At 44.4% G+C, this 27,445-nt stretch overlaps 1 protein-coding gene across 4 annotated transcripts in view; it reads left to right on the top strand.

Moving 5' to 3' along the window:
* Positions 1 to 529: 529 nt before the first annotated feature.
* Positions 530 to 27,445, top strand: part of Ncoa3 (nuclear receptor coactivator 3) — an 87,889-nt gene continuing 60,973 nt past the window's right edge. For all 4 annotated transcript variants that reach the window (XM_028769500.1, XM_028769501.1, XM_028769498.1 and 1 more), the window contains exon 1: positions 530 to 636. The gene's annotated coding sequence lies outside the window, so the exon portion shown is untranslated. The remainder of the gene's footprint in view (positions 637 to 27,445) is intronic.

The raw sequence follows: 27,445 nt of genomic DNA, 5'->3' as shown, positions 1-27,445 counted from the left end.
TTCTATCAGGAGACATAGGGTGACAGTTTGAGCCACTTCTGGTGGCACCAAGTTTAAGGAGCATTTGGTTAAGGTGGTGTCTCTCAGTTCTCCCTACAGTTCTTGTAACGCATGCTGTTCTCTGATTTAAATCACGATACTCAGAGACCACACCTGGGGACTGAACACCTTGTGACCCAAAACCCTTTCATGTCAATGACTTAGTAGGGCTCCTGACCTCGGGCATCAGTTTGCTCCTCTAAAAAGTAAGGACAACGCCCCCTCAGCTATTGGTCTTGAGGAATAGTGCTTGGCGCACAATGAACACTCTATAGATGTCAGGAATTCCAGGATCGAGACAGGAACATAGGAAAACGAACCCAGGACGCCCGCTTCAGCTCCAGCTGCTGGGTGAGCTGAGGGGAACCCAGGCCTCGCGGCCACGCCCCTTGCCTCGCGCACGGCCCCCTGGGACCCGTAGTGCTGGGCGTGGCCGCGGGACTACAAATCCCGGCGGCCCCCGCGCCGCGGCTTCAGCGGCGGCTGCCTCAGCTCCTCAGAGCGCCGGCGGCGGCCTCGGCGGAGTCGGTGTCGGCGGCCGGGGCTGAGCTGTGAGTTTCCGATCGAGAACAGCGTTGGGGAAGATGGCGGCTAGCGGTGAGTGGAGAGAAAGGCAGTGGCGAGCGGCAGGCGAGGCCGGCGGCATGGCCTGAGGCGGGGGTCTTGGGGTCGCCAGCAACGCGCGGCTCAGGCGACAGGGATCGGGCGGGCGGCGCTGGGCTCCGGGGCCCGTGCAGGGTCGCGAGGAGTTCGCGGCCGCGGCCTCTGCTCCTGGGACTCCCCCCGCCGAATCTCGGGTCGGAGAAGCTCAGCGTAGCCTCCTCTTCCCGCCGGCGCCGCCCGGCGGGGCGGACGCGGGCGGCTCCTCCGGCAGAAGCTGCGGCTCCGCTGCGAGCGGGCGCGGCGGACACGGAGTCTGCGGTGCGCGCGGGGTGAGCGCGGGGTGTGTGCGTGGTCAGAGCGGGGTGTGTGGAATGGATGTGGAGTCTGCGGGATGTGCCAGGTATGTGGTGTGGCTCCCGAGTCTGCCAGGTGTGTGGGGTGGATGCTGGGCGAGTGCGGGGTCTGCAGGGTGGATGCAGGGAGTGCGGTGTGCGAGGTGTGTGCTGGTGTGTGCCCGGTGCGTGGAGGTGTGAGGGTTGAGTGTAAGGTCTGCGGCCTGTGTGGGGCTAAGACCGGGTGGATGCGGGGTCCGCGATGTGTCTAGGGTGGATGCTTTGCGGATGAGGAGTTCCAGGTGTGTGTAGCGTGGATGCGGGTTCTGCTGTCTGTATGGGATGAGTGTGGGGTCTCCCCTCTGTGCGGCGTGGATACGGGCTCTGCCGTCTGGTATCGGCTATCACCGTGGTCGCTTTCATCTTCCGAAATTCTCAGTCTAGGTTCGTTCATTGATTCTGTTTGCAGTAGTTTAAATGAACCCGAGCCGCACAGCCTGCGAGAGAATGGGAGGGAGTGCTACTTCTTAGGCAGCTTGAGGGTGTCTAGGGTGGAAAAGTTAGCCAGAAGAGCAGCTGGGAGAGAGGCCAGAGCATCTTGGGCCCGCGCAGCAGGAGCCCAGGACTCCACACTGTATGACACGGAAGGTTGGAGAGTGTCTTGAAGTCGAGAAACTTTTTTCCCCTCCCAAATTCGAAGACTTCCCCTTTTTGCAGTTTCTGAGTTGCGCCTCAAAGCCAGCTTGTTTTTGTAATTAAGATTGTGAGGTAAAAAACCAGGAAGGAGAGTCAGTCTCCTGTCTGCTGCAGGGTTAGGTAGACCGAATAAGATGAGAGGTCCTGTATCAGGGTTTCTGTGTCCTGAGATTTAAACGCCGGCCCTCGGATCGGTTGGCTGATCTCTGCTGTGCCAAAGCCTCTCACAGTATGTTTCTCAGGTTGTTGCAGGAATGAGTTGCTGGAGCTAAGGGTGTATGGATTTAGATCTTCAGCAAACACTGCTGTGGACAGACTAACACGGCAGTGGAAACCTTGGAGTTTGTGAGCCGTTTGTTCTTTTTTTTTTTTTTTTTCTTTCGAGACAGGGTTTCTCTGTGTAGCCCTGGCTGTCCTGGAACTCACTCTGTAGACCAGGCTGAACTTGAACTCAGAAATCCTCCTGCCTCTGCCTCCCAAGTGCTGGGATTAAAAAGACATGCGCCACCACTGCCCGGTGAGCCGTTTGTTCTTTTAAAAAGTTAAATGACTATCAATTATTTAGAATAGGTTTTTCCATATCTGAAAAGGAAAACACTGAAAAAGGAATCGCTTCCACTCGAAACCCTCTCTGAGGCAATGGCTGTTAGCATTTCTTGGAGTAAGTTTGGCTTTGGGACTAAAGACTAAAGTATTTCCATTAGAAACAAACCCCAGCTGGTATATACTGAGAGCAGGAACAGGGAGACGTGTGTGGGGGAGGGGAAGTAGTGCTTTCCTTATTTGCTATTTAAAACCTGTAGAAGCTGGCGAGATGGCTCAGTGCTTAAGAGCACTGGTTGCTGCTCTACCAGAGGACCTGGAATTGACTCCCAGCATCCAGCAACCATCTATAGCTCCAGTTCCAGGGGATCGGTCGCCCTCTTCTGGCCTCTGTGGGTATCAGGCACCCACCTGGTGCACTGATTTACATGAATTAAAAAAAAAAAAACTTGATAGTTGTTAAGTTGTTGAATTTAGTGCTTCTACTGTTTGCTGTACTAAAACCCTTAAAGAAATAATAGTCTGTGGGATGTAGAACCCTGAGGCTTCATTGTAAGATGAAGCCTCTGTTTGTAATAAGTAATGTGATACCAACCACTGTAGCTCTTGTCGCTGGAGGTAGCTTCAGGTTCTGAATTTAAATGAGCAGTAATCTAAACTGCCGGTGATCCCAAATTATAGGGTATTTTATATGTTGATAGAAAAGACTTAATTGTCCAATCAGCATTAAAAAACAAAAAGGCGCGCATGCTAGCTTTCGGCATATAGTAGTACATTTTGTAGTTGGGGATTGTAGGCAAAGCCTGAGGCTCTAATTGTAAGCAGCTACAGAGGATGTTTTCATCAGAAAACATCCTTCAAAGAGGTCTTTAAAACACAGACTTCAGCATATAATCAAGATTGTCTTTTTTTTTTAAGGATTATTTTATTTTTATATGTGTGAGTATTCTGCCTATATGTATGTCTGTGCATCATGTGCGTGCTTATTGCTTAAAAGGTCAGAAGAGGGTGTCAGATCCCTGGAACTGGATTTAAGGGTGCTTTGTGAGTAGGGCCTAGTGTCCTATGCCTCAGAATTCTGGTGGCAGAAACAGGTGTATCTCTGAAGCTAGCCTGGTCTACAGAATGAGTTCCAAGATAGCCAGTGCTATACAGAGAAACCCTGTTTCAAAAAATAAAAACAAAACATGGGGGCTGGAGAGATGGCTCAGTGGTTAAGAGCACTGACTGCTCTTCCAGAGGTCCTGAGTTCAATTCCCAGCAACCACATGGTGGTTCACAACCATCTGTAATGTGATCTGATGCCCTCTTCTGGTGTGTCTGAAGACAGCTACAGTGTACTCACAATAAAATAAATAAATCTTTAAAAAAAAAAAAACAAAAAATGTTTGTGAGCCATTATGAGGGTGTTGGGAATCAAACCTAGGTCCTCTGCAGGAACAGCCAGTGCTCTTAACCGCTGAACTATATATAATCCAGCTCCGCAAACTTACATGTATGGGTGTTTTGCCTGCATGTATGTTGGTTGGTGCACCACATCCGTGTCTGTGCCTGGTGTCTGTGGAGGCCAGAAGAATGTCAGATGCCTTGGAATTGAGTTACAAATAGCGAGCTGCCATGCATATGCTGAGCCTGGAATCCTGGTCCTCTGAAGGCATAGCAAGTGCTTTAAAGCGCTAAGCCATCTCTCCAGCACACTTTGGTGGTTTGAGATGGTCTCATTGCTCAGGCTGTTGTGGAACCTGGAGCTTATATTTCTGCCTGCCTCACCCTTCAGGTTCGGGATTAGAGACATATGGCACCTCAGGATTGTTTATTGTTACTTTTTGTCAGTCCCTGAATAATTAAGTGAATTAGTTTAGCAACTAGGCCAGCTTTGATTGAACTCAGCCTCCTGCTTCAGTCTCTCAAGTGAGAATGAAGGCCTGGACCACTTTGTTTTGCTAGAATGGTTTTTAAAAATTACTACAGGGAATTGGAGAGCTGGCTTAGGGGTTAAGAGTCCTTGCAGCCTTTTCAGAGGGCCCAGGTTTGGTTCTCAATACCCACGTGGCAGGTCACAACCTATTAAAACTTGAGCTGTATGTCATCTAGTGCCCTTACCTGTCTTCCCCAGTGCTGCACATGCATTTGTATAGTGAACGGTCATATACATAAAATAAAAATAAATAATATTTTAAAAAATGCTAATGGTTCATTAAAATTATTGAATGGGAGTGGGAGGTGAGTCAGTGGTTACGAGAATTTACTGGTTTCCTGGAGGACTTTCGTTCGCTTGCCAGCACCCACAAGGCAGCTCACCCATCTGTAACTGCAGTTCTAGGGATCATGCTGTCTTCTGTCCTCCAGTCTCATGCATGCATGTGGAGGACATACAACTCATGTAAGGCACACGTACATTAGGAAATAATCTTAGAAAAAACCCAGCATGGCTGGGCAGTGGTGGCGCACACCTTTTTAATCCCAGTACTTGGGAGGCAGAGGCAGGCGGATTTCTGAGTTCCAGGCCAGCCTGGTCTACAGAGTGAGTTCCAGGACAGCCAGGGCTACACAGAGAAACCCTGTCTCAAAAAACCAAAAACTAAAAACCAAAAAAAAAAAAAAAAAAAAAAAAAACCCCAAAAAACCAGCATGATTGTTGAGCTAGGTTATTAGGGATTATATTAAATAGTTTCTGACTTTAACAAAAAAATTTTAATTTATAGTTTTATGTTTATAGGTGTTTGCCTGCATATATGTCTGTGTACCATATATGTGCTTGGTAACTGAGGAGGCTTCTAGTCCCCTGGGACTGGAGTTATAGACAGTTGTGAGCTGCCATGTGGTTGTTTGAATCCCCTGCAAGAGCAGCTAGTGCTCTTAACCCCTGAGCTATTTCTCCAGCCCTGTGTCTATTTTTTTTTTTTTTTTGAGTGCTGTACTACTGATTCACACCCGTAGCTAATTTCATTATGCTCTGAAAGTGATTTTAGGTTGTATTTTCCCTGGTATAAAAATTTCTGTAGGGCACCCCCAACCTCTTAGTGAATATGAACTCATCTATTAACGAGGGAGTGCACTGAGAGGCTGGGGTCCTCTTTCTGGGAGATGTGTGAGGAGAATTCTCTTTTGAGGTGATTATTTACAACATGTTGTTTTCTTCTTGGGTCTGAGATTGAGCCCCAAGGCCAGGCCTCATGCATTCTAGGCAAGAGTTCTGGAACTGAACTGCTTCTCCAGCCCATTAAGGCTTTCTTTATCTTCTTTTTTTTAATGATATAGACCAGGGTAGCTTCCAACTCAGTTCTGTGGGCCCTTTCCCTATTTTATGAGTATGGCCTAGCACTATTTTAATTTTGTTTATTTATTTATTTTATGTATGAGTGCTGTGCTGCATGTACACTTGCATGCCAGAAGAGGGCATCAGATCCCTTTATAGATGGTCATGAACCACCATGTGGGTGCTGGGAATTGAACTCAGGACCTCTGGAAGAGCAGCCAGTGCTCTTGATTGATGAGCCATCTCTCCAGCCCCATGAATGCATTCTTTTTTTTTTTTTTTTTCTTTAGTTTTTCGAGACAGGGTTTCTCTTATAGCTCGGGCTGTCCTGGAACTCCACGAATGCATTCTTGACACATGATTTTGTTTGCTTTTTTTTTTTTTTTTTTTCTTTCTGAGAACTGGTCTTACTGTATAGTCCTGGCTGTCCTTTAACTCACTGTGTAGACCAGGTTCCATAGAGCAGAAGTACCTCTCCTGCATCTACCTCTCAAGAAATGGAGTGAAATGACAACTTATTTATTTAAAGATTTATTTATTTATGTGAGCACATTGTAGCTGTCTTCAGACACACCAGAAGAGGGCAGAAGATCTTATTACAGATGGTTGTGAGCCACCATGTGGTTGCTGGGAATTGAACTCAGGACCTCTGGAAGGGCAGTCAGTGCTCTTAATCACTGAGTCATCTCTCCAGCTCTGATTTTTAAACTCTTTTATTACTTTATGTGTATAGATATTTTTGTCTCTATGCATGTATAGTACCATAATGTCTGCTGAGGTGAGAAGAAGGTGCTTGGTCCCCTGGAGCTGGAGTTACAGATGGTTGTGAGCTACAATGTGGGTGTTTGGAATTGAACCTAGGACTTTTGTAAGAGCAACAAGTGCTCTGCTAACCACTGAGCCAACTCTCCAGTCCCAACAACTTTTTTTTAGTGTGTGTGTGTGTGTGTACACGTACATGTGCGTCTGTGGGTTCATGTGCCAGGAAGCCCATTTCGACTCATTGAAATAATAGTTTCTTGCTATGTCAGGGACATTCTACTAATGAAAAAAATGATCTGGGCAGTGGTGGCGCACGCCTTCGATCCCAGCACTTGGGAGGCAGAGGCAGAGGCAGGCGGATTTCTGAGTTCAAGGCCAGCCTGGTCTACAGAGTGAATTCCAGGACAGCCAGGGCTACACAGAGAAACCCTGTCTCGAAAAAAAAAAAAATTGCAAAATCCTATCTTGGCCTAGAGTCATGCCTCAGTGGTTAAAGGTGTTTGGACAACCTAACAACCTGAGTTAGGTCCCTGCATGTCATTAATGGGGTACCCCTTGGAAATTCTTCACCTGTACAGTCATACAGCACATCACCATCTAGTCTTTTGTGCCATAGCTGTGGGACAAAATAGTTTAATAGTTTAATAGTTTTCCTATTAAATTGAAAACTACTGTTTGAGAACAGTTTCAGAGTGTCTTTTAGTCTGGGTAATAGGGTTAGATGAAACAGCCAAACCCAAATGCTGAGTCCTGTCTCTAATTGGTTGTTGATGTAAGTGGCTTTAGGGTTTCTCTTTGCATTTTAAAACTGTAATTTTAATTGTTTGCCAGAGGATGTACTTTTGAAACTTTTAATTTGTTGCAAGTTTAGAATGACTCTTGCCTCCAGTGGCAGTTTGTCTACATAGCAAATTGGCCACATTTAATACCCTCCTTACTCTGCTGAGGCTCTCTGGGATTGGAAAAACAAGAGTTGTTCTTGTTGCCTGCCATCCATTGAGCAAGGGATGGCTGCACCAGCTGGGTTTGCACCACAATATGTATACACAGTAGCATGGTGTAGTCTGCTGTGTTGACTGGCTAGAGCTCTTGGAGCCACACATTAGCAGTGGAGAGAATGTTCACTTTCTCTCAAAGTAATTGAAAGGATGTGACGGTTTAGGTTGCCGGGAGTTTTGAGGTGGGATGCTGCAGTGAAATGTGGCTTTCACCTTGAGCGTATTCTAGGAGGGGAAGGATTGGTAGTGTGGAGGGTCTCTGTGGAAGGGAGTAATCCTTAGTTAATGTTAGGTAAATATTTATCCAGTGTTTCCTGAAGGGGTTTCTGGGGATTCTTTTGGGCTAAGACTATATATATATTTTTTATTCACAGCTCTAACCTGTTTTCTTCTTCTTTTTTTTTTTTTGTTTTTTGTTTTCTTTTTCGAGACAGGGTTTCTCAGTATAGTCCTGGCTGTCCTGGAGCTCACTCTGTAGACCAGGCTGGCCTCGAACTCAGAAATCCGCCTGTCTCTGCCTCCCAAGTGCTGGGACTAAAGGCGTGCGCCACCACTGCCCAACTTCTAACCTGTTTTCAGTCCCCCAACAAATGATGGAATTGACTTGATGTAATCACCTTTCCTTTTATTATATCTTTTGGAAAGTTGTTAGCAGGAAAATGATCAGAAGGTGCTCAGCAGGAGTGAGTGAGACTAGTTCACCACACACTAGATAGTCTTCTTAGCCTGCAAATGGAGTTGCCAGTTTGTCAGCATTAATTTATTTAGCTTGGTGAGAACTGCTGTCTAGATCAGTTTACAGTGGGCAGTAGTAAAGGTATAGTTAACTAACCATACCACAGTTATATGGGCTACAGGCTGAGTAGAGTCTCACCTGACTGGCGAAATATATCTTGGAAAAAAAAATGTTTTCAGAACAAATGAACTAGTATCTGCCTCGCCCCAGTTGGTTATCTGTGTTCTTTTTCTCTTCTCTGTGATGGATTCAATAAGAGGTGTGACTTTTTGGTTGACTATTCTGTACTGCTGTTCCATTGAGAGGTCTGGTTTCCTTGGTCAGAGGCTGCCGCTGTGCTACTGAACCTTCCCTGTAGTACTGAATTCTTGGCTGCCCATAGAATGGTGTGAAGGGAATCCTGGCCCAGCTGCACAGCTGCCCTGAGTCTGAGCACTGGGCGGGAAGGGCTCCAGAAGTCTGCCCTGTCCTCAGGGGGACGAGCCTGATGCTTGGTTATTTGTGTTACAGTTGGTTATATTGGTGTTAACTGTATAGGTTGAATCCCATTGCACTAAACTTCAGGGGATTAGTTACATTCTCTTGTTGTAATAGAGTAAGGATTTACTAGATGTTGTCGGGGCTTTTGTTTTTCTGTAAGTATAAGATATCTCGGGAGTTGCTGTTCATTTTACCAGTTTGACAAGTTGTTACTCACGCATCTCCCATTTTTAATTCTTTTGGACAAAGGGTAAAAAATCCACAGTCTGCTGACGAGATAATTAACTGCTTGTGTTTGAGTCTCTTCATTGGGATAGCTCAGCAATCTGGTAAGACTTTACTGAGTGTTCCACATTCAAAATGTGATCAGAGGAAATGAGACTCCAGGTTGTCAGGCGATTGCTGGTAATCTGTTCTGTTCTCGGAAACTTAAGATGCGTAAATGTCTTTCATTCTCGTGTAAACTGTCTTTAAGAAGGGACGTCTTGGCCTTTTCATGGTTTGAGACACTTGGTAGTTCCCCCTCTTAAATTTGATGGTGATAGTTCAGTGTTTAATGTTGACAATTTTGATATAATTTGTTTTTTCCCCAGAAACTGGTTTAATATATCCATGTGCTTAGTCAGAAGTATGCTTTCCCTCCTGTTATGTACATTTCACTGGCTTTTTACCAAGCTTTTTGTAGCTCATCATACCCAAGGCTTGCTTAGAATTTTGGTTGGTGCAGCAAGACATTTTTGAAGCCATTCTTTTCAGTAGATGGTCCATGAAGGAGGGAAATCTGAAAGAGGGAATTTCAAAGCAACCCAAGCAGCGTTTGAAAGTCCTCTGGTCTTGAGAATAATGACTGGCGGGCAGGCAGGAAGCCTGCAGCTGTGTTGTGGCATTGTTCCTCCATCGCTGGCATCTGCGAGCTTCAATACAATAGAGGAGAAAGCCTGGGGAGGGAGAGAAAGGCATCACTAGGAAAAGGGGGGTTTTTAGGGTGAACACTGTTTAACTGAAATCCAAGACTAAATTATTTTATTTAAGAACAATTGTTTCTCATAATCTGTTTCAAACTGGCTTTTTTTTTTTTTTTTTTTAATAATGGAAGTTAACTGCTATTGGAAGAGCAGCAGGATCCCTTTCTCAGTTTCAAAACAACTGAAAAAGATCCTTGTAAGACAGCCTGGGGGTCCCCTCTGCCCTCTGAGCAGTGTTGAATCGGGTGTTACTTTGAGGAGAGTTCTGGTGGTGAAGAGTTCAACAAGACTTTTTATGCTTTTGGCAGTCTTTCTCAAGGGCAGTTCTTTTGAGACTGCTGTGTGTACCTGAGCCATCCCAATAACATGGCATAGGGACATCCTGCCAAGCTTTCTTTTTTTTTTTCTTTCTTTCTTTTTTTTTGATTTATTTATTTTATGTATATGAGTATACTGTCACTGTCTTCAGACACACCAGAAAAGTGGCATCCCACTACAGATGGTTGTGAGTCACCATGTGGTTGCTGGGAATTGAACTCAGGACCTCTGGAAGAGCAGTCAGTGCTCTTATCCACTGAGCCATCTCTCCAGCCCCAAGCTTTCTGTTTTTATTTTTTATATTTCAGTCAGGGTCTGGTAAGGTCTGGCACTTGCCATGTAGAGTAGGTGGATTTCCATTTTGCCATTCTCCTGCCTCTGCCTCCCAAACGCTGGGATTACGTGTGCATCCCACCAACTCCTCACTTCTGCTCTTCCTGTCAGATGATGTGAGTGTAGCTTAGTGCTGACTTACTTTGAAGATTTTCCTAGAAGCTGTGGATGTAGGTGGTGTGTGCTGGCCAGTCGGGGAGGCGGGGAGGTGGGAGGATCTTTTGTAGCCAGGGCTAGAGTTTATTGCTGTGTAGCAGAGAACCCCAGTACTGGGTTTATGGGCCACTGCTGGTTTGTCCTCTCTCTCTCTTTTTTTTTTTTTTTTTTTGACAGTTGTAGGGCTTTGTTTTTGTTTTTTGACGGGGTCTGTGTGGCTCTGGAACTCCAGACCCAGCTGGCCTTGATCTGCTTGCCTGCACTAACACACCCTGCTGGTAGTTCTGTTTTAATGACACAACTCTTGTCCCAGCCAAAGTCTCTCCTGCTGTTGGAACCTGTTTGACAGCAACTAGGAAAGGCAAATTCCTCTAGAGGAGAACTCCCTACATCTTGCCTACCTTGGAGAGTCAGTGGTGTTCTTTCACAGGACAGACTAGAGTATTACCATATTTACAAATTCATTTCATTAGAAGTTACTAAGCTGGAACTCGGGGTCCGTGGCCTTAGGGATTTCGCCTTTGTAGATGTGACTGTGTAAGGTACGAAAGTAGTTTCCTAGGTCTGGTGTGGGGTTCATGCCTGTAAGCCCTGCCTTTGAGAGGTTGAGGCAGAGGGATCATCAAAATTTGAAGCCAGCATAGGTTGTAGATTAACATCCTGGCTTGACAAATAAAACAAACCTAATCCTAACAAAAAGTAAGAAGGAAAGCTGAGCCGAGTGCCTATGACCTCAGGAGCAGAAGGTGGAGAGAGGGCTCTGTTCTCCAGATCACCTGAGCTTCACTTTCAGCTCTGTCTCCTGGTGACTGAGAGCTACTGTAAGTCCAGCTCCAGGGCATCTTTGTTGGATCTTTTTTATTCTGCCTCTATTATTAGTCATATACAATGAACATACACAGACAGACACACATCAAGAAAAACAAGTTAGACAAACAAGCAAACAGAAAAGGTTTAGGCAAGAAGGTCTTCAGTTCAAGGTCAGCCTTGGATGCCATTAAGATCTTGTCTGAGGGCCTGGTGAGGTAGCTCAGTGCACTTGGCAAGCCTAATGACCCCACATAGTGAAAACTGACACCAATAAGTTACCCTTTGACCTCCACTTGCCTACAGTGGAGTCCACTGCCTTTCTCAAATTAAATAAGTAAACAATAGAAAGAAGGAAGAAAGACCCTGCATGGGAAAAACAAAAAAACTAAAGCGTGTGGAGCTCAGTGTTGGTGTACTTTGTCTATCAATCTCAAGTCTTGAGTTTGATCCTCAACCCTCCTACCCCACCCCCAAATTTAAAAAGGTTTCCACTTTTATATAGATACAGTTTCAAGTAATCTTAGTTAATTTTTTTTCTTTTTTTTTTGAGACAGGGTTTCTCTGTGTAGCCCTGGCTGTCCTGGAACTCGTTCAGTAGACCAGGCTGGCCTCGAACTCAGAAATCCGCCTGCCTCTGCCTCCCAAGTGCTGGGATTAAAGGCATGCGCCACCACCGCCTGGCTAATTTTTTTTTTTTTTTTTTGAGTAAATATTTTTGAGGTTGGAAGGTGGTGGTGGTGCACACGCCTTTAATCCCAGCACTAGGGAGGCAGAGGCAGATAGATGTTCCGAGAGTTCAAGGCTACTCTGGTCTACAAATAAAGTTCCAGGACAGCCAGAGCTAGACAAAGAAACCCTATCTCCAAAAGCCAAAAGAAAAAATTGTTTTTTACAAGTAAAAGGTCACGCGCAGCTTAGACAGATCACAGCAGGCCAAGATGGTTCCACGAGGGGAGGTTTATTAAGAGAGTGGGAGAGCGGGAGGAGAGAGAGAGGAGGAGAGAGAGTAGAGGCCGGCCATGACCACGTGGAGAGAGGGAGAAGGGAAGGGAGGAAGAGTGAGGAGAAGCTAGAGGCAAGAGAGTAAGAGAGAGAGGAGGAGGCAAGCAGCCCCTTTTATAGTGGGCACACCTACCTGGCTGTTGCCAGGTAACTGTGGGGAGGAGCATATCTGGGTGTTGCCAGATAACTGTGGAGGTGGAGTTTAGACAATACTAACAACAAGTATGTTTAATCTGTATGTTTGTGCACCAACTACATGCCTGGTGCCCACAGAGGCCAGAAGAGGGCATCTGATTCCCTGGAACTGGAGTTGGAAACAGTTGTGAAGAACCATGTAGGTTCTGGACTGATCCAGAGCAGCCAGTACTCCTCAGAGCTGAGCATCTCTCCAGCCCATAAAGCCAAAAGTTTTGTTAGCTGTTTTATAAATAGTTTCTTGGAATCTATGGCCTATCTTATAAAATAACTTTTGGAAGGGCTAAAATTCTTAATGTTAGATCAGTTTACCAATAGAATTACACACACACATACACACACAAACACACACACACACACAGAGACAGAGAAAGAGAAAGAGAGATGCACACCCAAGCTTCCACATGCCCGACGTATTTTGAGAGATTCTTTTGAATTTCATGTAATTTTTAGAATGGAGTTGGAGATGCAGTTCAATTGATAAAGTGTCCAGCATTCCCAAAGCCCTGAGTTCAATCCCTAAAACTAAACAAACTGATTATACTGGCACTTTAATCCCAGGCTTTGGGAGGTGGAGGCAAGATCAGAAATTCTAGGTCATCCTTGCCTACATAGTGACTTTTAGGGTAGTCTGGGTTACTTGAGCTCCTGTCCTACAGTGTGTGTGTGTGTGTGTGTGTGTGTGTGTGTGTGTGTGTGTTGTGGTACTGAGAATTGAATCAAGGATCCCAAAAACTTTACTACTGAGTTGCACAACAGCTTCTAAGTTCCTTTTTAAAAATTGTTTTTGTGGTTTTTTGAGACAAGGCTTCAATAAATAGTCCTGGTTGGCTCAGAATTTACTCCTGTAGGCTAGGCTGATCTTGAACCTTTATTGGGGGTGGGGTTGGGGTTGGGGGTGGGGGTGGGAGTGGGACTTGAGACAGGGTTTCTCTATGTAGCCCTTGATGTCATCGAACTTGTTATGTAGACCAGGCTGGACTTGAACTTAGATCCCCCTGCCTCTGCCTCCTGAGTGCTAGAATTAAAGATTTCTACTACCGTTGCCTATTCTTTATTTTTAAAAATGTGATTATAATCAGCTGTACTACCATGCACCACCATGCACCAAGTCTTGAACTTTTGGTGATTCTCTTCCTACAAACCAGCTCCCCCATACCAAGCAAGTTCCTCTTCTCTCTGCCTCTCCCTCTCCCGCTTTTAAAAGACCATCTCACTGTAGCCCTAGTTGGTCTTCAATTTGTAGTGAGCTAGCTGCCTTCCACTGTCTCCTGAGTGCCAGGATTAAAGACTTCTGTCGATACTTGTTGGGTTCTTTATTTTTACCTTCCTCCGGGTCACTGCAGGGAGCTCTCCTCTCTCTCTCTCTCTCTCTCTCTCTCTCTCTCTCTCTCTCTCTCATATTTATGTGAGCATACTATACTGTCATTTTCTTCATGTACACCAGAAGAGGGCATCAGATCCCATTACAGATGGTTGTGAGCCACTCTGTGGTTGCTGGGAATTGAACTCAGGACCTCTGGAAAAGCAGTCAGTGCTCTTAACCACTGAGCCATCTCTCCAGCCCCTAAGTTCTTTGTTTTTTGTTTTTGTTTTTTTTTAAATGTAATTATAAGCATCTGCTAGATGGTGATGGAAACTTAGAACCTCAGCCTCTAGGTGGAAGATCAGGAGTTCAAGGTTACCTATGCCTGTATAGCAAGTTTGAGGCCAGCCCAGGCTACGTGAGACTTTCTACCTCAAAGCAACACCCTCCCTGCCAAAACCTAACACAGACAACAACACAAATAATTAAAATAGTTTGTTTTGTCTATCTGTATCTGTCTGTCTATCTATCTATCTATCATCCATCCATCTATCCATCCTAATATAAAGTAACCCTGAGTTCTGTATCATCTAGGCTGGCCCAGAAATGGGGTGCCCCTGTCTTAACCTCTTTTTTTTTTTTTTTTTTTTTTTTTTTTTGAGACAGGGTTTCTCTGTGTAGCCCTGGCTGTCCTGGAACTCACTCTGTAGACCGGGCTGGCCTCGAACTCAGAAATCCGCCTGCCTCTGCCTCCCAAGTGCTGGGATCAAAGGAGTACGCCACCACTGCCCGGCCTAAACTCCAGTTTTGAGTAACGTTGTTAGTGTATAGAAATGCAATGGATGTGTGTGTGTACTTATCCGATACTTTATGATCCGATTAGGTTCACTTTTCCTAGTTGCTTTTATGTAGTTTGTTTAGGATTGAATACTGTGTATTGTCATTTCTCATCAGCCCTCCCAGTCTGAGTGAGATTGAGACTGGACCTTGCTATGTATCTTTTTTTTTTTTCTTCTGAGACCCGGTTGAAGTAAAAACTTAAGGGTTCTTTGGGAATTCAGGTGTGTTGGATGGTGTTTTGCTGGGGCAAACACATAAAGGGGTGTTTTCCTGAAGTGGACACAGGTGAAAGATTGAGGCAGACTCATGAAGTAGTGTTTCGGTAAAACAGACACAGGAAGAAGGATGTTCTGCTAAAGCAAGCATGTGAGAAGACACGAGATGAAGGGTGCTTTGCTAACAACACACATATTTTGGTCCTCCTTGCGGTATGTAGTTGAGCTACATTTGTTAGAACTCCATAGAGAGAAGTGAACCAAAAACCTTCTGGTGGTGTGCTGCAGTTTGTTGCTGCTTCCTCAGACTTAGGCTGATTGGCAGAGTGATGTCAGCTGGGACAGATGAATGTTCTAGACCTGTGGAGGACATGTGATGTTCAGAGGATTTAAATAAGACTCAGGGACAATGACAGGGGCTGGGCTTGGCTTGCTGGTAGAGCTGGCTGTGCAGTGCTTGTAGGTATCAAGTCTTCGCTGATCTTCGCTTCTTTGTTTCAGAAGGAGAGCACTTCTGGCGTTCTTCCTGGTCCCTCCTGCTGACTTGAGCAGAGGCTGAGGCCTGGCTCTCTCTGCTAGGTAGTGAGTGCCACTGCTGTTGATTCGTGTTTGCTCTCCCAGCAGTCTGGTGTGCAAATGGACTGAGCTGCTGCTGCTAGTAACCTACGAACTGAACTGCCGATTTCCAGACAACCCAGACAGGAGTTGCTCCAAAGAACCTTTCCAAACAGGTCCACTTCCCCTGTATTTTCTCTTTCCCACTACCTCTGGTGAGTGATTGGCTAAAAGGGAGGTTAAAGCATTTAAAAACTGACATTAAAAATACATTTTTTTTAAAAATTAAAGTTACATGGGGTTTTCTGTATAAATAGCCTTGGCTGTCCTGGACTCACTTTGTAGACCAGGCTAGCCTCTGACTCACAGAGATCCACCTCCCTCTGCCTCCTGAGTGCTGGGATTAAAGGCATGTGGGACCGTGTCAGGCTGTTTATTGCTCTCTATCTTAAACTGGACCGGAACACTGCTGGGTAACTAGACTGACTGCTTTTGAGTCCCAGACCCCCCTGCTTCCCTCTCAGAATGTTTGGATTTCGGGTGTGCTCCCTGGGCCATTTGCTTTGCCCCTTAACATCTATGTTGGGGTTGCTGGTGGTTGTTGAACACAGGGTCCCATGCGGGCAAGAGCTACGCCTCCAAGCAGCACTCTTAGCCCAGGTTATGCCAGCAGATTGTTTAACCTGGCACTGAGAGATCTATACTGCTGCATAGACCAGTTCTGTCAATTGCCAAGTAGGCTGTGAACATGGCATTATCCATTCAAGCACCATTTTACTGTACCCACCTGTTGGCTATTCTTAGTAATGCTGCTATAAACATTTGAATACAAGTCTGAGTGAGAACACAAAGCTTTCTTTTTTTGGGAGGTAGAATTGTTGCTCTTATGCCAAATGTATGTTTAGCTATTTAAGAAACTATGAAACTATTTACAGAAGAGGCTATGTCATTGCATAGCCGGTTCCAGTCTTACATCCTCACCAGTACCTGATATTGATACTTGTTTAAGCTGTAGCCATTCTGGTGGAATTGGAGTTACAGATGTGTGAGCTACTGTGGGTGCTGAGAAGCAGACCCAGGTTCTCTGCAGGAGCAGCAGTGATCTTAGCTGGAGTCGCCCCTCCAGTTCCTCTTTCTATTCCTTATTATGGCCGAGAGCTTTCAGTCCTATTTGTTCTCTATTTACAGGTAAACAGAAACTGCAATTTTAGGCTTTCTGATCATCTTCCAGGATCCATGAAATTAATAGCAGAATATCGTATCAAAGAAATGAGAGTTAGTGCTTCAGTTCATATCTTGAGTGTCTTGTGCGCTCCCCATCCCACCCTGGTGATCAGATCAGAGTTGAGCAGAGAACAGTCCAGAGGCTGACCCAAAGGGCCAATTAGATAGACTCTGGGGCTGGCTAAAGGTTACATGGCAATAAAAAATTAACTGTACAGACATCCGGGTTAAGAAGTCCTTTGTGAAGTGCTACGGAGATGGCTCAAAGGTTGAGAGTACTTGCTGCTCTTGTGGGGATAAGTTTGGCTCCTGGTGCCCATGTGGCCTTTGACTCCATCCAGCTTGAGGGATCAACATCCTCTTCAGACAATCGCATGACTGTTCATACTTAACACAGATACACAAATATAAAAAGGGGCTGAGGGATGGCTTAGCAGTTACAAGTACCTGGATTGATTGATTGAGACAGGGCTTCCCTGTATAGATAGCCCTGGCTGTCTGGAACTCCCTCTATAGACCAGGCTGGCCTTGAACTTAGATGTGCCTGCCTCTGCCTCTCAAATACAGCACTGTCTGGCTCTTATTATTGTAGAGAGCCTGGTTTCCATTTCCAGTACCCACATCTGTAACTCCAGTTGTACATTGCCCTCTAATCTCTGTACGTATCAAGTATGCACTTAGTACTTACTCATACATGTGAGTGAAACACACACACATACAGAACAGATATTTAAAAGAAAAAATAAAAACTTAAAAAAAAAAAAGGATGTTCTGAGCTGGACAGTGGTGGTGTATACCTTTAATCCTAGCACTCAGGAGGCAGAGGCTAGCCTGGTCTACAGAGCGAATTCCAGGACAGCCAGGGCTATACAGAGAAACCCTGTTTCATCAGGAAAAAAAAAATGTCCTGCTAAAGTTGAGGCCCTTAACTGAGATTCATGGCACCTGCATCACTCCTGTATGAAGGCATACGCTACAGGAACACTTGAAGATTGACATAGGGCTGTACCTAGAATACTGTTCCGACTCTTCCATGGGCCTGGGAACAAAAAGAAACGGCTCAGAAACACAGTAACTGTTAACATACCCATAAAGTGAGTAGCTAGGTGTTTTGATGTAGCTTTTGAGTCAGTGGTGGGGCTGCTTTTAACCCACGGTCAGGGGTGGTGTGTATGATACGTTCAAGTTCTGGGCTATGTGTAGGTGGTTTAAAAGTTATACAGGCAGGGCCAGCTCAGTGGTTGGTTGGGAGAACTGGCTGCTTTTCCTGAGGACCCAAGTTCAATTCTCACCACTCACATGGCAGCTCGCAACTGTCTATAACTCCAGTTCTAGGGTATCTGACATCCTCACACAGGCACACATGCAAGCAAAATATCAGTGAAATAAAAATATGTCACTAAAATGTTAAGATAAAAAGCTATACAAGGGGCTGGGGAGATGGCTCAGTGGTTAAGAACACTGACTGCTCTTCCAGAGGTTCTGAGTTCAATTCCCAGCAACCACATGGTGGCTCACAACCATCTGTAATGGGATCCGATGCCCTCTTCTGGTGTGTCTGAAGACAGCAACAGTGTACTCATATACATAAAATAAATAAAATCTTTTTAAAAAGCATAATAATGATAACATAATAGATTGCCCTTCTGTGGGCAAGGTGTAGATCTTAGTGTGTAATATAGGCTAGCTTTGAACTTGCCATGATCCATCTGCCTCAGCATTCTGAATGCTATCATTACAAGCATACCACATGTCCAAACGTTTTTTTTTTTTTTGAGACAAGGTCTCATTTTGTAGCTGTGTTCAGCCCGAAATATGCTATATAGACCAGGCTGGCTTCAAGATCCATTTACCTCTGCCTCCTGAGTACTGGGGTTAAAGGTGTGCACCATCGTGCCCTGTCTAGGTAACGTTAAAAGTTTATCAGTGTACACCATGTGTGTGCATGTATGCATGTATGTGGAGGTCAGAGGACAACCTTGGCTCTGTGTGTGTACATGGGGGTCAAAGGCCACCTTGCTTCAGGCAGAGTCCTTTGTTCTTTTCCACTGTATAGGCCTGACTAGCTGTTTGTAGCTTCCAGGGGCTGTCCTGTCTTGGCCTCTCGTCTTCCCATAGGAGTGCAGGGTTACATACACTCAGCTGCACACTTGGCTTCTCAATGGCTGCCTAGGATTTAAGCTCTGTTCTCATTCCTCTTGCAGATGCCTTTTCCTACTCAGCCATCTCCCAGCCCATGGCAATCTTAAGCAGAAGCTATTTGTTATTGCATTTGACTGTTAAAAGTCAGTTTTGGCCGGGTGGTGGTGGCGGCGTACGTCTTTAATCCCAGCACTTGGGAGACAGAGGCAGGCGGATTTCTGAGTTTGAGAGTTTGAGGTTAGCCTGGTCTACAGAGTGAGTTCCAGGACAGCCAGGGCTACACAGAGAAACCCTGTCTCGAAAAACTAAACCAAAAAAAAGAAAAAGAAAAAAAAAGTCAGTTTTGATTTTTGAATGGTCTGGAACTTAAATCTTTTTATCCCTTTAATAAAATGAATCAATAAGTCTTTGTCTGGCTCAGGATGTAGCCCAGTTAGAGTGCTTGCCTAACTAGCGGGAAGCCCTGGGATTGATCCTTAGCACTGCATGAATAGGGCTGGTGGTACAAGCTTTTAGTTCCAGCATCCTGAGAGGAAGGAGTCAGGAAGGCCAGAAGTTCGAGGTCATCCTCAGTATGTAGTGAGAGAATTTGAGACCAGCTTGGGCTACATGAGCCATTGTTTGAAAGGGGGAAAAATGCCGGGCAGTGGTGGCGCACGCCTTTAATCCCAGCATTTGGGAGGCAGAGGCAGGCGGATTTCTGAGTTGGAGGCCAGCCTGGTCTACAGAGTGAGTTCCAGGACAGCCAGAGATACACAGAGAAACCCTGTCTCAAAAAACCAAAAAAAAAAAGGGAATAATATGAATTAGAATGTAGAAGAGCATTATATACGTTCTAGTGTGACACCATGAAAAGGCGCTGAAAACCTAAAACACTGGCTTTCAGTGAACCTCCCAGGAGTGACGCTCTGGCTGCCTCTGCCACTGCAAAGACTGAAAACACTTGTCTTGCCTGTGAATTTTTATATTCCCTTAAAATCAAGAAGACAAATAAACAAAATAGAACCCTCACCAGTGTGTTTTTTTAGAGAGGGTTGCATGTCCTGTAGACTGGCCTTAAATTTGGATATGACTTCCTCTTCCGAGTTCTGGCATAGCCACCATGCCTGGCATGGCCGTGCTAGGGATCAAACCCAAGGCGTCATGCTTGCCTCGCACTCTGCCAAGTGAGCTGTTTCCCGGCTGTAGTGCTTTCCCCATTCCTCTCAATGCTGGAAACTTCAGTTCTAGGAATCAGACCCTTGACACACACTAGGCAGTTGCTCTACCACAGAGGTATATGCTAGCCCTAAAAATATAAGCTATGTAGATGTGTAGAATGCATTTCTACAAAGAGATGTGTACTCTAACCCACACTGCCTTCCTTCTCTGAGATCTTGCTGTCCATGCTGGCCTTGACGTTGCCCCCTACTTGGGCCTCTGGAGCATTTCTGACTACAGGCTCCCACCACCATGCTGGTCCTGTTTCATGGTTCCTATTTCACTGTCTACTGACTTAGAACAGCTTTTGAGTACTTGAAACAAATGCTAACGAGAAAATCAGCATCTCAACATGTTTGTAGCATGGTAGTATTTATATATGAAGTTATTTTACCCTTAGGCTTCTGCCTGTCTCACTGGATGTCTCTTTTCTCCCAAAGGTGTGATGGGGACCCCAGGTTATTTATTTACTATTCCCTTCACTTAATTAATAATTTTATCTGAATTATTTTTGATGTATTGGAATTTTGGAACATTTTTTAGTTTGTATCTAAAAATGATACTTAAAAAAAAAACAGTGGAAATTTCCAGCTTTAAAAAAATTTGGTCTAATAACTGCTTTGCAGGAAGAAATATGAAAAGAAACCACAGACGTTCTGGATGTCAGCCTGTGAAATTTTCCACTATTTCCCATAATAACATGCAGGCATGCTTATATTCAGTGCAACTGTGACTGCAGTTGCCTGACTGGAATTTGAAGCTCCTGTCAGTGAGAAATGACATCTGCCACTTGTATGAGCGGTGCGAAGCTGCACATCCTGGAGACCGTGCTTGCCCTAGGGTTGCCTGAGGAGACACTGTTGTAAATGCTGAGCTTGGAAATTATTTATACATCTCATGATTCCAAATGATTTCGATTATAGTGGATTCACAATGCATCTGATACAACATTTTTTATAGTTTTATGTTTATAGAATTTTATTTTGTATAAAATGCTCAGAGAAGTAAAAACCTGGATAGATCCAGGTTTTATTTGGTAAAATTTAGGACCTCTTCAACGTATTAACCCATTCAAGTTCCTGTTAGTGCCCGAGAAGCTCAGCAGGCTTCATACTGAAATGACCCATTCTCTAGACGCAGGTCTAGAATAGAGGTGAGCAGACCATCCCATTTGCTCAGGTTGCAGGCTTCTTAAGTTGGCCAAGAGTATGGAAGAGCAGATCACAAGATACATTGTAACCTAAGCTTCATCTCTTACAAGCTAGTCAAGCTCTATGAATTAAGTTTACTTACTTTTGAGAGACGGTGTCATTCTACTGGTCAAGTTGGCCTGAAGCCCAAGGCTTAGGGGATTCAGCTATCCCACCTTGATGGCTAAACTCTTTTCTTTCTTTCCAACCCCCTCCCCCCTTTTGACTTTATGAGACAGGATTTCTCTGTGTAGTTCTGGCCTCAAACTAAGAGATCTACCTGCCTCTGCCTCCCAAGTGCTGGTATTAAAGACAGGAAGCCGAGGCAGGAGGATTAACATTGGTTTGGGGCTAGCCTTGCTTACACAGTAAATTCCAGGACAGCTACGGTTACATAGTAAAGACCTAGTCTCAAGAGAGCACAGACTACAAAGAGAAGAATAAACAAACAAAATACTCCCAAAACAACAATTAATAAAACACTCACCCTGCAAACTAAGCTTTAAGGACACATGCACTTCTCCAATGAAGAACTGAGCGTTTGAGTGATAACAGATGTGCTTCACAGATGCCCCCAGTTTAGAAATAAAGCCATATTAATGCACAAGTAACTTTTTCAGGATCAGAATAACTGGGCTGGAGCAGGGTTCCACCCTTGTCGTTGAGTTGTCCCTGTTCAGTCTCATCCCCTTCTTGGCTTCTGCCTACCTTCTGACCTCTTCATGACTTCCAGCCCTCTCTACATTTGCAACCATTTATCCCTGCCTTCTCACCCTAATTCCCTTCTGGCCTGCAGCCTTCCCTCTTTGTCAGCCTTCCCCTGCCTCGGCTGCTCACTGTCAACTGCATCTTTACCTTTGGAAGCCTTGCTTGCTGAAATGGCCTGCCTTCAAACTGGCTGATCCCAGTAACCTCCACAGTCCCTTCAACTGTAGCTCTGTCTGTCTGTCTTTGTTTCTCTTTGTGTGTGTTTATGATCAATTCCAGGGCTTCTTGCATACTAGCCAAGTGTTCTGGTATTACATTTTCTCCCTAACACTGGAGTTTATATTTTATATATTTCAGTTAGCTATGTTAAATTTCACTGAGAAAGTAACATATGAGCAGAGTTAAGAAAGGCAGCCTAAGGTGGATTTCTGAGTTTGAGAGTTCAAGGCTAGCCTGGTCTACAGAGTGAGTTCCAGGACAACCAGAGAAACCCTGTCTCGAAACCCTGTCTCGAAAAACACAGAGAAACCCTGTCTCGAAAAAAACAAAAAAAGAAAGGCAGCCTAAGAGGAAGGATTGGGAAAGGGAAGCATTCTTTGTGTCCAGGTCAGTGCCAGGGTTCCAGCCACAGGCCTTGCCCACTGGACAAGCATTCCAGCCCTGAGTTAGGTCTTCAACATTTGCATTTGAGATGCTCTTTCCATTATATATTCAGGCTGGCCTCAAACCTATTATCCTCCTACCTCTGGCTCCCATGTTCTGCTATCTGGCCTGCCCCACCACACCCAGCAAGACTTCTGCTTTCATTTTTGAACAAAATGGGGAACTGTGCAGATTTAAAATCATGTTTTTGGTTATTTTATAAAAAGACCTTTGATTTTATTTCCCCTTTAAAGCATTTCTTTTTTTTTTTTAATCATAAAAGTGATTAATTCCTCTTCCTGTGGAAAACAGAAAAATGCAAAGAAAGAAAATAAGAATTACTAGTAACTTCCTGTATATATAATTCATATTTTTTTCTGGGGAGTGGAGAGGTTGCTCAGTGGTTATGGGCACTTCCTGTAGCAAGGTAAAGTGCACACCATCAGTCCTAGCATGTGAGCTGGTCTCTGTGGTTTTTGAGGCTGGGCTGGTTTATATAGAGAGTTCCTGGACATCCAGGGCCACATGGAAAGACCCTGTCGTCGCCGCCGCCTTCCTCCTCTTCCTCCTCCTCTTCCTCCTCCTCCTCCTCCTCTTCCTCCTCCTCCTCTTCTTTTTTAAAGATGAAGAAAAAAATGAAAACACTCCTTTGGCAGAGGGACCCAGGTTTGATTTCCATCACCCATATCAGGTGGCTCACAACTGCCTGTAACTCAGGTCTAAGGGATCGGGCACCCTCTTCTGTCCTTTATGGGCACTGCATGTACATGGTGCATAATAACCTAGGCAGGCACTCACACATTTAAAAAATAAATAAAACTCATAATGAAAAAAAAAGTGTGTGTGTGTTTGCCTGCCACAGTGTGAGCACATGTGCTTGCCATGTGTGCCTGCGTGTGTGGACAGGTTAGAAGATCACTTGTGATAGTCTGTCTTGTGTAAAACTCTAGGGATTTTATTTAACCCGGGTGCCAGGCTTGTTGATGAGCACTTCCTCACTGGTCATCTCTCTAGGCCAATTGCTTTTTCTTTCAACAAAATGTTATCAGTTCCTTGATGTCTGTAGTAGCACAAAGGCCTATTTTAAAATAGTGAGTGTTGATTTTCTTTTAATCTGGTAGATGTAAGCTTTGCTTTTATTTGATTTTATCGAGTTTGAGACTGTGTCCAGAGAAGAACTTGTTATTCATCATAGATAGTGCATCACATATTCAAATACGTCTTTCATGAATATGTAATGTTAGTATGGCTTAATGAAAACAAATTATTCTTAGGAATTTGGTATTATTAAGATTAAGAGAATTCTGTGTCTGTTAAATGATGTCAGTGGGTTGAGTAAGGTTATCCTTGAACTCTTCTTGATCTTGTTGATCTTCCTGCCTCCCTCTCCCTCTCCATGCAGTTGTAGGGCTTTTGAAAGAAGGATTACTAGAAACATTTCCAGGTAACTTTAAGATACATAATTTCCTTTGTCTCCTGAGAGGTTTTTCTTCCATAAATAAGAACATTGTTTTTCTCTTTAAAGTGAGTCTCCTGAGGTTTGGTTGTAGAACCTGGAGGGATAATGCACCCTGAGCACCTGCTCTGGCCCTTTCACCTTTTCTTTTTTTCTTTTTTTTTTTTCTTTTTTCTTTTTTTGGTTTTTCGAGACAGGGTTTCTCTGTGTAGCCCCGGCTGTCCTGGAACTCACTCTGTAGACCAGGCTGGCCTCCAACTCAGAAATCCGCCTGCCTCTGCCTCCCAAGTGCTGGGATTAAAGGCATGCGCCACCACTGCCTGGCTCGTTTCACCTTTTCTAACCTTTTCTGTTGCCAAGATTTCTCTCTTTGGCCTCAGTTGCTGTGTTTTTAACTGGATTTTTGGGTTCCTTACCACACATTGTTTGGTAGGTGGGAACTTCTTTTGTTACAAGGTCTTTTGTGCCCTGGGCCTTTCTGTTTAATTGAGGATTATCTTGATTTTTTTTTTTTTTTTTAAAGATTTCTTGTTCTCTTCCTCCACCATGTGGGCCCTGGGGATTGAACTCAGGTGGTTAAACTTGGGACAAGTGACTTTTTACCGATGAGCTGTCTTGCTGGCCTAACCTTAAAACTCTCATTCTTTGCCTCTACTTGCTGAGCTATGGGATTGCAGGTGGTGCCGCCATCCACCATCCTGGGGGTCATGCAAGGGGTGACTTCAGTGGTAGGAAAGCGGTTGTCATTGAGTACTTCCTCAGCTCTGGTCTAGTTTGATTTTTCAAAACCTCCTTTTCAACCTTTGAGACTGTGCTTTGATTCAATTGTGAGTTTAAAAAAATATATTTTAAGACATTTACTTTTAGGTATGAGTCTTGCCTGAATGTACAATTTGCGTGCCTTGTCTTGATGTGTCAGAAGAGGGAGTTAGAGACCCAGGAACTGGAATTTATAGATAGTTTTGTGTGGCTAGGTGGGTGTTGGGAATCAAACCTGGGTCCTCCACAACTGCAGTCTGTGCTTTTTTAGTTTTTAACCTTTGGCCCATCCCTCTAGACCCCTCTGTTTTAAAAAAATTATTATTATTAGTAGTAATATTAGTACATGTGTGTATGAGTACACATGTGTCCACTCATGCCCATGCATGCCCATGAGGAAACTGGAGCAAGCAGTCTTCCTGTCTTGTTCCTTATTCCCTGATATTCCCTTGAGATGTTCTCGCTCAACCTGAAGTCTCTGTTCTATTTAGGAAAGCAAATGAAAATAACTAGCCAATTAAACTTTTAAACACTGTCACTAGTAAACTACATTATGATTTCAAAATAGAAAAATACCAAGAACTTGATATAAAATCTTACTTTATGTGTATGTCTGCATGTGGGTCTTTGGTACTGCAAAGGTCAGAGAAGGGCGTTGGGCTGCAGTTATGGATATCTGTGAGAGCCAAACCCAGCTGCTCCGCAAGAGTAGCCGATGCTCTTAAACTCTGAGCCAGTTCTCTAGCCTCTGCATATAAAATCCTGACACTGTGGCCGCCATTTTAAGATGAGTAACCCTCAGGAGCAGACTGGGCAGGCCACAAGTTGAGGACCTGTATGGGGAGGCCATGACTGACTTCCTTGTCAGGACTCTGTATTGCTGTAGGTACTGGAGGGACAGACGACATGTTACATTGGCCCATTGGCCTCTTGCTTGATATCAGTGGGTGGCATAGCACTAAGGATTTCTTCCTTTTCTTCCCCTCACTCCTTCTATTGTTTTTTTTGTTTCTTGAAACAGGGTTTTTCTTTGTAGCCTTGGCTGTCCTGGAACTCACTCTGTAGACCAGGCTGGCCCTGCCTCTGGCTTCCAAATACTGAGATCAAATGTGTTGTTGGGCCCTCTTCTCTCTTTGTGCCTGTTCTTTCATTAAAGATTAGACCCAGAGCTTTGTGTGTTCTAGGTAAGAACTCTGTTTGAACTATATCTTTAGCCTAGCATCTTATTATATGTGTGTTTTAAAACCTTTGTTCATTACTTTTTTCTGTATTTTCTATTATGACTAAGTTTCCGTTCTAGGAAATAAGCAAATAGTTGGCACAGTGGTTTAAATACCTCCAATTCTAGAGCTCTGGAGGTGGCATAGGATCAGGAGTATACACAAGACACTGACTTACTCAATCAGTCAGTAAAAATTAAGTAGGCTTATATAGGGGCAAAGAGATGGCTCAGCAGTTAAAGCACATGTGCGTTTGCAGTTTCTGTTCCCAGTGCCCTCATGGTGGTTTACAACTATCTGAGGCTCCACTTCAGGGAAATTTGATACCTCTTCTGACCTTCATGGGCTCCTAAATGCATGTGGTATACATACATATATCCAGTCAGGGGCACAGCACATGTCTACACAAATCACAATCTGAGAGGTTAGGATCTATTTGGGGGTATTAGAAATAAACAGGAAAGCTAGATAACCAGAAAATAATTATTTCAAGGCATAATGAGATAAATTTAACACGCAAATGCAAGATTAATGTTCAAATACATTGTACAAATACTTGGTTCTAGATGAGGAAGGAGTTTGAGGTTGGTTTGTCTAGGTTAGGATTTAAGTGTATTTCTGTAATATGTTTTCAGCTGGTGGGTTTGCGTGCTTGTGTGTGTGTGTTTATGTGTATATGACAACTTGCAAGAGTTGATTCTCTTACAAGAGAATGGGTTTCAGGAATGGAACTCACTCAGGGCAGGCTTGGTAGCAGGTATCTACCCTCTGATCATCTTGCCAGCCTCATTTCCTTTTTCTGAGCCACTCCTTTTCTCTGTGGCCCCTGATCAGATGATGAAACAGAAATAGGAGATATTGTCTTTGTGCTTGTTAGCCAAGGTATGCATATGCATGAATTACACACATTCATACATGTACATAAATAACTAGTTAAAAGTGAAAAAGAAATTTTAATCAGATATGTGCATAAAGCCTTTCTCAGAATGCAGGAGTGATTTTGCCTGCATATATGTATGTGTGCCAGGTGCATGACTGGTGCTCTCAGGTCAGAAGAGGGCGTCATACCTCCTGGAAAGGCTGGTCGTAAGCCATCATGTAGTGCTTGGAATTGAACCTGCATCCTCTACAATAACCACAGAACCATTTCTCCAGCCTCTGGATCATATCGTTTATCTTTAAACTCTGTGGGGTCTGTTTAGGAAATCTCTGGTTTAATTTTAACCATGATCTCTCAGGGCTGGAATTGTTTCTAGACATCAGTGAAGAGCTGGGCCAGTGGGCACGCCTATGATACTAGCATCAGGAGCTAGAGGAGGATCAGGAGCTCAGGGTCCTCTTCCTCCACAGTAATCTCAAGACCAGTCTGGATTACCTGATAGTGTGTCTCCAAAACAGAAAAATCTCAGATGCCCCAAGACATCTCATCTCTTCTTCTGAGAGGGCACCAAGTGCATTTAATTGCAGGGAGGGGCAGAGTGTGAGAGGGCAAGATATGGGAACCTAATGAGATAATAGCTGTGATCTGGAACTTTGAGGGCTACCACAGGGCACCCCCCCTCTTTTTTTATATATAAAAGTCATTCATTTTCTCAGCAGCTGCTGGTGCAGAAGCAGTAGTCGTTAAAGATTACCTTCCCATCCTACAGCTTCTCTGTTTGTTATTATACCTCCCTATCTCTAGACAACAGATTTATATTGCTTTTCCTCTCTAATTTCTCTCTCTCTCTCTCTCTCTCTCTCTCTCTCTCTCTCTCTCTC

Source organism: Grammomys surdaster, unplaced genomic scaffold, assembly GCF_004785775.1.
Source record: "Grammomys surdaster isolate TR1022 unplaced genomic scaffold, NIH_TR_1.0 193, whole genome shotgun sequence".
Classification (NCBI taxonomy): domain Eukaryota; kingdom Metazoa; phylum Chordata; class Mammalia; order Rodentia; family Muridae; genus Grammomys; species Grammomys surdaster.
The sequence above is the reverse complement of the archived record's forward strand: the minus strand, read 5'-3'. Positions and strand labels throughout refer to the sequence as shown.